Below are 12,867 nucleotides of genomic sequence, written 5' to 3'. Positions count from 1 at the left end.
CGCGAAACATATCAAAAAATTTATTTGGGAATTTATTATTTGTCGTTTTGGACTTCCACAGAATTTGGTGAGCGATAACGGCACCAACTTTGCTGACAAGAAGCTACAACAGTGGCTGAAAGAACTTCAAATCACCCACACCTTTACCTCAGTGGCACACCCGCAAGGTAATGGTGAGGTGGAAAGAGCAAATAAGAGCATCGTCGAAGGCATAAAGAAAAGACTCTTGGAACACAGATCCGGCTGGGTGGACGAGCTTCCGCAAGTCATTTGGGCAAACAGAACGCTGAAGAAGGCCAGTACGGGAGAAACCCCGTTCAGCCTCACTTATGGCACTGAAGCCATGGTCCCGGTCGAAATTGGTTTACCCTCACCAAGGGTCTTGATTCAGCCAGAAGACAATGATGCGGAAAGACGGTTGGACCTTATGCTAACCGAGGAACGCAGAGACTTAGCCGCAGTGCGTGAAGAGAACTACAAGCGACAAATGCAAAAGTACTACAACACGCGGGTAAAACTCTGCAACTTCAATGTAGGAGACTACATACTGCGTAACAACGAGGCTTCGAACCAAGAACGCCCAGGAAAGCTGGCCCCGGTCTGGGAAGGGCCATACATTATCAAAGAAGTCCTGGGAAATGGCGCATACCGGCTCGAAAGGCTCGATGGCACTCCCATCCCAAGAACATGGAACGGAGCTCAATTACGCAAATGTTATATGTAGATCAATTCCAAACTTGTAAAGAAAAGGCCTAGAGCCACTTCTAATGGAAATGATTCTCCTTTCACAATGTGTTGATAGCCTTACCTTTATACTTATGAACTTCCCACACTGGTGCCGGTATTCACCGCATAAATGGGGGAAGAAGTAAGTCGTTACGTGTGGAAGGCGGCAAAACCCGCATAAACACAACGCTAAAAATAAGGAAAACCTACACGCAGGTCAGATGTAAGTAAAGTTTAGCCATCCCTGTAAGTGCAAGTGACGGTCTTACCCGCACAATCACGAACAAGGAAGCAAAACTTCAACCTATCATCTACCACGTTCAAAGGTTAACTTATTCTGAACACTTAAAAATTTCAAAAAAGGATGAGGAAAACCTACACGCAGGTCAGATATGGGTAAAGTTTAGCCATCCTACTAAGTGCAAGTGACGGTCCTACCCGCACAATCACGAAAGAGGAAGCAAAACTTCACACCTATTATCTACCACGTTCAAAGGTTAACTTATCCTCAGAAAAGATGAGAAAAACTTCCACGCAGGTCAGAGATAAGTAAAGTTAAGCCATCCTACTAAGTGTAAGTGACGGTCATACCCGCACAATCATGAAAGAGGAAGCGAAACAAACTTATAATTTACCACGTTAAAAAGTTAACTTATCTAAGTACTAAAGAAATTACTAAGTTAGATCAAAACATGCGTAAAATAAACAAGGCAAAGAACAAACACAATCTTTATTTCATCAAATTCAAATATTACAAAGCTATACAAAAGCAAAAATCTATGCTAATGGTGGAAAGGGATCTTCAGAATCAAGCTTCAGGACCACTTCCACTTGGACCCGCTCCATCAGTAGAGCGTGGTGGTTCAAGGAAGGCTTTAAGAATAGCTAGCCCATCATCAGCAGCAGCGACTTCGTTCACCTTCTCCACCACAGGATGCGAGAAGGCGGCATACTGGTTCACTGCTTGGTCGTAAATAGCTTCAGTATCCACATCGTACAAAAGGAAGTTGGAAGGCGGGATGCCTTTCTCAACGAACCCTAGACCAAGCAGGAAGCCGGCCTTTTCCCCATCCTCATGAGAAGCGTTGAGGGCTGCGCTCATAGCATCGTCATAAGACGTCTCTGAGAAGACCCGATGCACAAAAAAAAATACAAGTATCAGAACCTTTTCTATTTATAAAGAAAAGCGTGAAGACATGAAGCTAGACTTACCCGAGACAACGCTTCTCGAAGAAGCCATTCCTTGGCAACCAGAGCTTCTTTGAGGGCGGCTTGTGCTTGGGTACAGGCGCGTTCGGCTTCACTTTTATTAAGGTTGGCAAGCAACACTTCCTTTGCAGCAGCCTCTTCGACGCCCTTTAGCTTCCGCTCAGTATGGTCAAGCACGCCCCTCTGGTCCAGGATCTCTTGAAGCTTCTTCGCATCCTCCATTGCCAAAGCATCATGAGCCTGCTGGAGAGCCTCTAATTTGGCTTTAAGCTCTTCATTCTCCACGCGTAGAGGCTCGGCAACAGCTTCAGCCTTGGTGGCCCTCTCGGTTGCGTTCCTCGCAGTTTCCTTGGCCAGCCGAAGCTGTTCATTAACAGCTTGGGCAGCCTTGGAACGGGCCTCGAGTCGTGCCTGAACTTCAACCTCGAGGGCCTTGAAGGCCTTCTCCTTTTCCGCAGCTACGGCGGAAAGCCTTTGGTTCTCCTCCCGGACAGCCCGCGCCTGAGCCACTTCTTTAAAGCGAGCTGCTTTTAACTTGTCGTTTTCACGACAAAGCAGCTCGACACGCGGCTGCATCCGGGCCAAGAGAACCCGAAGCTCATTGGTTAGCCTACCCTCCTGGTAGCTAGCCATGGCTTCCCCCAACGCACCACTGGGAGCAGCGTGACGAGCCCATTCCACGCACTCCACAGGGGTACGAAGGGTTGTTCCTCGGCGAATGTTCCATCGTGGAACATACACTTCATTGGAATCCGACACTGCAAAAAACATAAAGCAGTTAGGAAAAGATGATAAAGAAAAAATATATATAAATGGGCCAAAAGAACCCTACGCACCTGTAGGGTCAATTACAGGCCGATAGCCGCCGAACCCATCACCTGAACCCAACGGAAATCCATCCAAGAGGTCAGGCAGATGGGAAGGTGGCAGAGATTGGCGAGAAGCCCCATGCGTACCTGATGGATCGGCCGTCGTTGCCGATGGCGGGGGCATGGTAGCAGCCGCCGCGGTCGCCGCCGCGGAATCCGCAGCAAAAGTTACCGCCGGCTCGGTGAAAGATGCTGTAAAAATAGCACTCACAGCCGGCGGAGACGTCATCACAACTGGAACAGTCGGCTCAACGGAGTGAGCAACTGAACCAGTGGAAGCAGGCGCAGGCGCAGCCGCCTGGGTCGTCGCCTCAGGTAGGCTGACCGGGCCTACCGTCATTGGCGGGGAGGTACTCCTCTCCGCTCCACCCTGGAATGCGTCAACATCCACGCCTGCACAAAGAAAAGTGTTAAAATGATATTAAGCTATGAAGATTAAAGCTAAAGGAAATTTGTACTTACGGGTCTTCTTGAGCCTGAAAGTACGGACGGGCGGGGATGAACCCGATGGAGCCGGCCTCTTCACGTCGGTCACCGTTGTAATCCTGGGCTCTTCGGTGACAGTTGTCACAGCCTCTGGAATGGTGATCTTGTCACCACCGGGATTCCCCGCCACCTCTTCGCTCTCGGTCTCCGAGTCAGACCGAGGCGCTGGATCGGCTGTGGAGGCCACCTTCTCCTTCCCCTTCCCGCCGGCAGCCTTCTTCTTCCGCACCAACGGAGGACCATCTGCGGATTCCTCATCAGAACATACGATTAGAGGAATTCCAGCAGAGGTTTCAACATTGAGGGGTCGATGGTCGAAGAGCGCCTTACCTGGCCGACGGGCGCTAAGGATCTCATGGCCTAGCGGATAGACCTCCACGAACCGATCCGCCGTTTGTTCTAGGATGGGCAACTCGTTCTCATCTAGAGCGCGAGTACCCATCCGTGCGGGACCGTCAGCCTCCCGCGGGTTCAGGAGCGACTGCAAGTCGTTCCCCTCTGAAATAAACAGGAAAGAAGTTAGAAGAAATTCAAAATCAACAAAAGGGAAAAAGGCATACCGTAAGAAACAGAGTTCGAACCGTATTCGAGGACGATCGGAATCTTGCGCGCATCAGCCTCCTTCCACACCCGGCTCATCCCCAGCATCACCATCCCGGACTCCGCAAACCGGTAAACCGGAGATTGGACCCGAGATATCTTCGCAAACCATTCCGCCTCCTGGTAGCTGGAGGCGTGAAGGCTGGGAAGTGCTTGCCCGTTCCTGAATTTCATGGCAATGGGGATGGCGCGAGCGGATATGAAAAAGAACTCCCGCTTCCACGAGCGAAGACTGCGCTCGGTCGCGCAGATCTTTAAACCCTTAATCCGGGTTGTCAACGTGTACCACCCCTGGATGCACCTCCAAGTGTAGAAGGTCATCAGGCGGTCAACATAGGGCTCAATGCCCAGTATCCGGCACACCCACTCAAAGTGGCGAATCTTAGCGATCGCCATGGGGTGCAACTCGGTCAAATGAACACCGTGCCTCTCAAGGACACGGTAAACAAACTTTGTCAATGGGAACCTAAGATTCCCATAGACAAAGAATGCAGCATATACCCCGATCTTGCCTCTGGGGGCATCGTACACCGTCTGGTGGGGTTCAGGAAACTCAGGCTCGAGAGACTCGAGCATGAACTTCCTGACGACGTACCGATACAGATCGCCAGGCAGAGCACACTGGCACTCGCCAGCAGTACTCTTGTCATCGACTGCAGATTCGAGATCACGAGACATCTTGTAAAAGAAGAAGAAAAAGATTTCGGGAGAATGCTTGCCTGAAAAGGTGAGTATTCGCCGGAAATCGCAAAAAGATGAAGAGAAGAGTGAAAGTGTGGATTACAAAGAACCATCTCCCCCTTTATATACTAATCGCAATTAATGCGATGAAATTAATGCGGAAGAGAGAGAAAACGAAGGTGCAATGAAACTATGACACGTGGCAAAAAGCAAGCTGGCAACAGCTGTTGACAGGACGCATACCATTAATTTCGCGGCCACGCGCCCGAAAAATCGCGCCCACGCGCCTGAAAAAGCGTCTGGAATGACCATGTACTGTCACGTCACCATAACTTCCTGCACGTCCTGACACAGTCAGAAGAAACCGTCGCACGACGTTTCAGAGTTTTGGACTGTTCTTCTTTCCACCAACTCTTCGAATTTCAAAATTCAAAATTCAAAAAGATTCAAAAGTAAGCGGGAAAATACCCCTTACCTTGGCAACCAAGTAACTGTAAGATAGGTGCGGGTACAGTGTCAAGGCAAAACCCTTCACAAACTTAGCACCTACAAGGAATTGAAGCCAAGAATTCCTCGGCAACCAAGTAACCGTAAGACGGATGCGGGTACAGTGTTAAGGCAAAACCCTTCACATACTTAGCACCCGCAGGGAATTGACGCCAGGAATACCTTGGAAGTAAAGTAACCGTAAGACAAGTGTGGGTACAGTGTCAAGGCAAAACCCTTCACATACTTAGCACTCTGCAGGGAATTCAAACCAAGAAGGATCTAATGGGCCATGCTGGCGGGAACGGGAATAACATCCCCGCATGACGGGAACGTCGAGAACTATATTGTTCGAAACTCCATGATGGGATTGGTGGTTTTAGCATAATTGATCAGTATGTTGAAAGCTACTAAAACCCCACGGAGAATCCACACAAGTAGGACTCAACGCTCCTGACGTGCGAGGAGGTTACAAACCTACCCGCTTCACACCCAAAGATCAAGCAGAAAAGTCGGGAATTTCTGCGTGACATCAGGAAAACCGCGGGATGAATCACCACGGAAAACCGAAAAACTAAACCCTTTTCAAAACCACTTGCTAAGTCCAAAAGTTCACCTCACTTATTAATAATTCATGAGAAGAACATTGGACTGGGGGGACTTGAAGAGGTAGGTCCCAGCAGAGCCCAGTTGGACCCGCAAGACTCACCTTGAACAGGGACGTCTGCGCAATGACCAACTGCTCCAGCAGGACCCACCATGCTCAAAGAACCTTACGCGCAGTACGCCAGCTGTACCCGCAGGGAAAGCCTCCCAATGGTGAAGTACCCCGCCTGTTCCCGCAGCTGCGGATACAAGCCATCAGGGAAGGCTACCCGCACTAACAGCAAGGCTACACGCACAAGGCATTCGTTACTTCAGTAGTCACATGAAGGAATGAGCAAGGCGGGAATACTCCCGCCTAAATGAGCCAGTCCGTATGCTTCTGGAAGGTCTTTCGTACTATACCTACTAAGGTATGGGCGGAACAGACAATTTGACCAGAGCAGCCCATGAACTAATCACAGGGTGACAGCTCACCGACAACAATACGAGGAGGAGCACCCTCTAGTACTGTTTCACTATTAGCCGCTGCCTACTCACCAACCCTTACGAGGGGACGTGCGCAGCCTACAGTTGGTGGAACAGAGCGTAGCCGGCAGTAAAGGAACAGTATACAGCCGACCTTATTACTGTTGGCCGTAACCTATCCACCAAACCAGCATGGCCTGTGCGTACGTCCACTGTTGGTAGAACAGGAATACTATTCAGCCGGCTGTACCTGCTTGGAAACCTACCTTCGGCTATAAATACTCCAACACCTTGGAATGGTAAGGACATCATCTGATATCTCAATCTTATCTAGCAATCTCTTAATATACCTTTATATTTAGAGCAATCTAGTCTGATTCTCACGCCGGAGGGTGGTCACAAGGAGGAACCCCCCCTTCTCAGTGACGAGCTTACGGTGTCTGTTTTGCAGGTCTCCTGAAGAACAACCTTCTCTGCTAGACCTCATCCTCGTGGGAAACATTACTTAACTCCCAGATTATCTATAATCTGCCTGTGGGTTCACTTAGTGTTTCTTCAGTATGTGTTTTTTTACAGGGGACTCATGGTAAAATGCTTGTTGCTAAGCAGGTTCAAGAAGTACTAGTTGATGTTATTAATATGATATAGGCCACATGACATTAGTCATGTTATATATGTAATAGTAATTAGTAATCAAGTTATCTATTAAGTATCTTATGGATGATATATATGATAACTTTTAAATCTTACTTTTAACCTTTTGGCAGGGTGGTTTTAACTTTTTAACCTTGTACTTTTTTCCCTACTTAGTCTAGGGTACATATTTTTTAACCAAGAAGTTACTCTTGGTAGAGGGTGAAAAGTGAAAACTTAATTTTTAAAACAATTGCAAGAAAATAACTTTTGTGATAGATGTATTGGGTGGACATCCACTTATATATAAAAGTTGATCAACAATTTGTTTTTTGAAAAATCTAAATTTGACAAGTATTATTAATTTTGTGAAAAGAAACTTGACAGTCTAAAATTATAATTAAATGACTAAATAAATAGGTAATTATTGGCATCTATAATTCACATTTTTAACAATAAGAACAAAATCAACCTAAATAACTAAACTTTGAATATTTTCACCAAGTAAAAAACGTTGGCTCTAGAAGAATAATTTTATGCCAAATGTCGGGCAAACCGCCTATGACGTTTGTTATGACGACCAGTCTATTACGTCATTTTTCGCCCATACTTACGAGTACTATATAACTTCAAATGGATCAAAAGTTACATCCGTTGAATTATTTTCTAGCGCTAGTTGAACGTTTATCAATTTTGAGTCGGGTTATTCGAAAAATAAAAAATAAATAAAACAAAAATAATCACTCAAATAACACCATTCTAAATACAACCTCCCCATGTTAAATTTAATTTGTCCAACACATATTTCCTTGGAAGCTTTCAAAGCTCATATTCATTTTTCAACAGTCAAAACTAAAAGACACTTTACAAGTCTTACCAACAAACTTAATAAATGGACACACCCTAAAAGACCCTTGTCTTGTGGGTATATATATAAATGATACATTATTTACATCTGAATCTACATTCAAATATTATTCCATATACTTGATATGGCTAGAATAACACTTCTTTTCATTGCTACAATGGCTATGTTCTTAACAAACACCAATGCGACGAGCCGGTTAGAGCGTGAGTTCATTCATCCGGTTGTGGAGCCAAGCCAACCGCCTGATCCATCACTTCCGAGCCCTCATTCAAGTCCGGATACAAATAGAAATGAAGTAGCACCTTATCCAGGAATCAAAAGGATGCCATGGCATCATGAGTCAAACAAGTCAAAAGCTGGTGCCGATGTTATAATCGGAGGATATGTGATGGCTTGTGTTGTAGTTGTTCTGTTGTACATTCGGGTCACGAGCCGAACAACCGATCATGAACATTCCTAGTATTGTCCACAAAGAACATCGTGTGGTGGCAAGGTGTCTTTTCTCTATCCTAGAGGTTGAGAGTTCAAATTCTGTATGATACAGTTATAAATGTTTAAACGTAAGTTAGTTTGCTGTTAAGAATGCACACTTGGTCAAAGTACCAAGGCCTAGGAAGTCATAGTCATGAGCTTTGGATAATATGAGAGAATAAATATTGTTGAAAAACTTGATTCATTAAGTTTTAAGAGTACACTAGTTGTTTTTTTTTTTTTTTTTTTTTTTTAACAACAACATTCATTAAAAGGCAACCTAACAAGACAATAAAGCCACAAAAACAACACGCAAACATACTAAAAAGAAAAGTAACATCAAGCCTTCCAAAACATATAGTTATAGTTAATATATACCTTCTTAAACGAATATACAAGTTTTACATACTGTTTATCTATAACTTTTGTAAATGTATATATTATTAGTTAATTTAAAGACCTTCTAAAATGCATGTTAAAATAAAATTTTGAGTCTGTGATAAAAATACAAAAACAGTAACAAATAAATAAATATCGACATGGATGAACCATAACCATTAGTTCTCTAATGTGCTTATTGTTAATACATAATGTCACCCAAGTTATAATCGATTTACTATGGGCATGGAAAAATATATTATATGGTAGAGATACTGTACACTAATGCCTTAACATACGAGAGGTATGCGAGACGCTCAAAGGCAAAAAAACAAAGGCAAAAACTTAAAACGCTCAGAAAACGCTCAGCCAAAAACCTAAAACGCTAAAAAACGGTCTTCGTGAAAAAAGTAAAAAATTGATCGATTAACGATCCAAAACTGTTTTTTTCGGTTAACCAATGATTAATTGAATATGTATTGACGGTTCCGAGATTTTGAGATGTGATTTCATGGATCGATTCGTGAAAAACGGGATTCGCGTACGTTAATGTACGTTAAGGATTAGTGTATTGGATCTTTTCACATATAAACATCGTATTGAGCTTTTTAAATATAAGTATTACTTTTACATTATTACTTCATTCATTTTAACTTGTGACTTGAAAATTATACATGATACGATACAACTTTACAAGTACTACTCAAAAAAACAAAAGGTTACTTAAAAACTCTAATTTGAATATAGGCCCAAATATTGGGCCTTATTTTGGGTTTTGATTTAAAGAAGGGCTCATGAGTTGACTAAGTTATGGCATTGGGCTGTTGACTGTTGTAGACTCCTTGTCTCAGCAAATTCAAATTTTCTTTGAATATTTCTCTCTCCACACCATGATATTATAAGTCATAACCGGTATCATGCTTTCAAAACCGCTAATAAACAGGGTTAGCTAATTGAATGGAAATGACAAAACTCGTCAAACCTAAAGGTTTCAGATACAAAAAAAGTCTTTCGGATGAAAATAACAATTGTAACCGAACCTCCTGTCTCAGTGACGATTTTAGCAGTTTACTCTATAAAAGTTATTAAAACCATATTATTTATAAAAAACATGTCATATGAAAATAAAAATATATTTCCGGAACATAAGAAGAAATTGATCCAAAGATTAAATCAATTATTTTATTATATTGTATTATGATGAAGAATTTGGTATATAGTTTCTTAGGTGCGAGTAATTACAAAATTAGGTTAACAGTCTTATACCTAATATATAATTCCATGCAAATTGCAAACTACTCTTTATTAAATAATATATCAAAAATATCTATGTCAAGGCTCGGTTTTTCTGAAAATCATGCAACTGTGATATTTTCTCGTTCTGTGGTGTAAAAATATTATATGTAATTTGATGTTAGATACGGTTATACAAGCTAACTTTTAATTACACAGATACTTTATAATATATATATATATATATATATATATGTAAAAGCTAATTATTCATCCATATCATAATTAAAGATTTAAATCTTATATTAGTCTTCAACTCTTCAAGCATTTACTGTTTAGCAGTTAAATTAATCCATGTATTTTTATATAAATATATATATAAATTGTTGTTACTTTCATTAAAAAAATTTGACTAAATAATAATAATAATAATAATAATAATTAGTATGGTAGTTTGAACCTCTCTTGAGGTATTGATTTTGGCATTTGGTTTATTGGAAGTTTGCAACATTGTCTTCTATTGTGTTTGTTATTTGTTAATATAAGGATATTACATCATAAGTTTCTTGAAAGTCAGAATAACATCTATAACTAATATATGTTATTCCGTCTTATATACCGAAATTAAGGTCAGTAGGGGCTCACACTATTATAAAATAATTAGTAGTTACAACAAGTTATTATTAGTTTTTTAATGCAAAATAGAACAAGTTTTTCATACCATAAAGTCTTTACTAGTTTATAAGTATTTATAATTATTTAATGTTTACGCTTTTAGTTATTTGACGGTTTAAACATTCAATAATAGTTTTTTATGTTATTACCTATAACTTTTGCTACGTGTGTCTTTGCCCCTTAACATTTGTGTTTTCATTTAAATCCATAGAGCTTTATTACATATATTACTCGAGATTAAATGATTAAAGAGGTATTTGGGATTGCTTATTTTCACCGACTTATAAATGGGTGATAGATGACATAAAAATACGCGACAACTTCATTTATAAGGCTGAGGGTAGTGGGGGTGAGCGGGGGGCGCGGCCGCCTACGTGGCTCGCGAACACCGCTACACCCCTCAGGTGGTTGGGGGCGCGGTGGTCCGGCGTGGTTGTGACCGTGAGGCGCAAAAGAGAGAGAGAGGGTTTTTTATTCAAACTTGTGTGTGTGAGAGAGAGAGGAGTGTGTGTATGTTGGGTTTTTGAGAGAGAGGAGTCGGTGGTGGTGTGATCTGTGGTGGTGGTGGTCCGGTGGTCCGGTGATCAGTGGTGGCGTGATCTGTGGTGGTGGTCCGGTGGTCGGTGGTGGTGGTGTGATCTGTGTGTATGTTTCAGTGAAGGTGAAGAAGAAGAATATTAATACTAATATTAAAATTAATAATTAAAATAAATAAATAAATAACTAGATAAAGCCCCGGATCACCTGGACCACTACACCCTCTGGGGCTTGGTTGAGGGGCTTGATCCAGTGTCATGTCATCGCCTACGTGTCGGGTTTTGATTGGATCACTTGGGGCTCAACCAAGCCCCATTACCCTTAGCCTAATAGGGTCTTTCTTGACGTGCTTTGATGTGTCATCTACCAACTTTTATGACACACGTTGCATGTCATTAAAGGTCTATTTTCCGGTAGTGTTGCTTTTAACATTATTTTTTACAGTTTGAAATGAAATTTGAATTAGACAAAGCCTGTCGGATAAAGATATACGCTTGCATTATGTTTAAAACCACCAACACCATGATTTTTTTGAAATTAAGAAAAAAAAATATAAAAAGTTTCTTAAAAATATAATTATGATATAACATTCAATAATTTATGATGATGAGGGCTCTAATCCAAAAGTTAAAGTTGGTCCAACCCATCTCTCAACTCCATCATGCCTTCTTCAAACCTAAACCAAACTATGCCACATCTATATCCTTTTCTTTAATTTTATTCATATTTTTTTTATGTAATGATGATGTCATGTTATAGGAATGTGTATATGTGGCAAGAAGTAACGGATTGTGAAAACCAAACATAAGGAGTTTAGAATTGATGGTAGAGGATTCCTGCTTTTTAAAGGCATGTTCAATACTTTTTTCACTCTTTAATTCATAGGATCACACGTAGATTATCCAAACATCAATGGATGATTTGTTAAATAAAAGGATTGAAAGCGGTCAAGAGAATGATGCAGACGGTTATCTTGTTATCTTTGGCTATGTGAAAAGTTCATAATGATGTTATTTACAATAGAAAGAAGGCGGTTATTAGTTGCATTGTTCGGAAGGTTAAGACATAAGGAGTCCCAACGGAAAAACAAAACTTTGTTTTTGTATAGTTTGCCTTGCTTGGTCTCGGCTATATTAGTTGTTTTTCTAACGTCTTTCTAGATCATTTGTTGTTTTAACGAAATCCTGCCTTTTAAAAAGAAAATAAAAGCATCCGGAAATCAAAGAACAAAAGTAACGGAGGATCATCACCCGTGTTTTCTTCACCGGGTGTTGTGTCATGTGTGACCAATTTGTAGCATATACCAGCAATGGTTAAATATATGTATCATGATTTGATCCATCTACAAATATATTTATGTATTAGTAAACGTAATTTTTAAATAACTAACGCAAATAAATGTATAGTAGTGAATGAATACTCTATTTGTGAAATATTTAGTTTATGATCACTTCTACTGTACTATATACATTAGTTATGAATATATATTTTTTAAAAACTATAAATTATTAATTAATAAATCTAGATATTCAATGTTAAATAACATAATTCCTAAAACTTTATGATTGATCACTATACATTCACACGCACGCGTGTGTAAATATATTGTATGGTTGAATTTTGTCTTACATAATCATAAAATGTGGGCCCGTGAGATGACTCAAAAAGAATTTAGTCAACAAAAGTCAATTTTCTATGGCAACCCCTATTGAAGGAAAACTTTAGTGATTATATATTTCTAATTCTAAGTCCATGGGATCAATCATTAAGGGGTTTAACATTCTTTAAAATGTGTACAAGTCTTGTTGTAGTGGTGGAACCATTTCACAACTCCAAAAGTTGACACCAACTACAAGTCAACACTTTTTCTATAGTATTTGAATTGGTTTGTTTACATAACTAATCTTGTAGCTTATATAAATAAAAAAACAAAAAATATCAGTT

The sequence above is a fragment of the Bidens hawaiensis genome, unplaced genomic scaffold, assembly GCF_021521415.1.
Source record: "Bidens hawaiensis isolate Kalapana, Puna unplaced genomic scaffold, B.hawaiensis_p1.1 tig00002772_1, whole genome shotgun sequence".
Classification (NCBI taxonomy): domain Eukaryota; kingdom Viridiplantae; phylum Streptophyta; class Magnoliopsida; order Asterales; family Asteraceae; genus Bidens; species Bidens hawaiensis.
The sequence above is the reverse complement of the archived record's forward strand: the minus strand, read 5'-3'. Positions refer to the sequence as shown.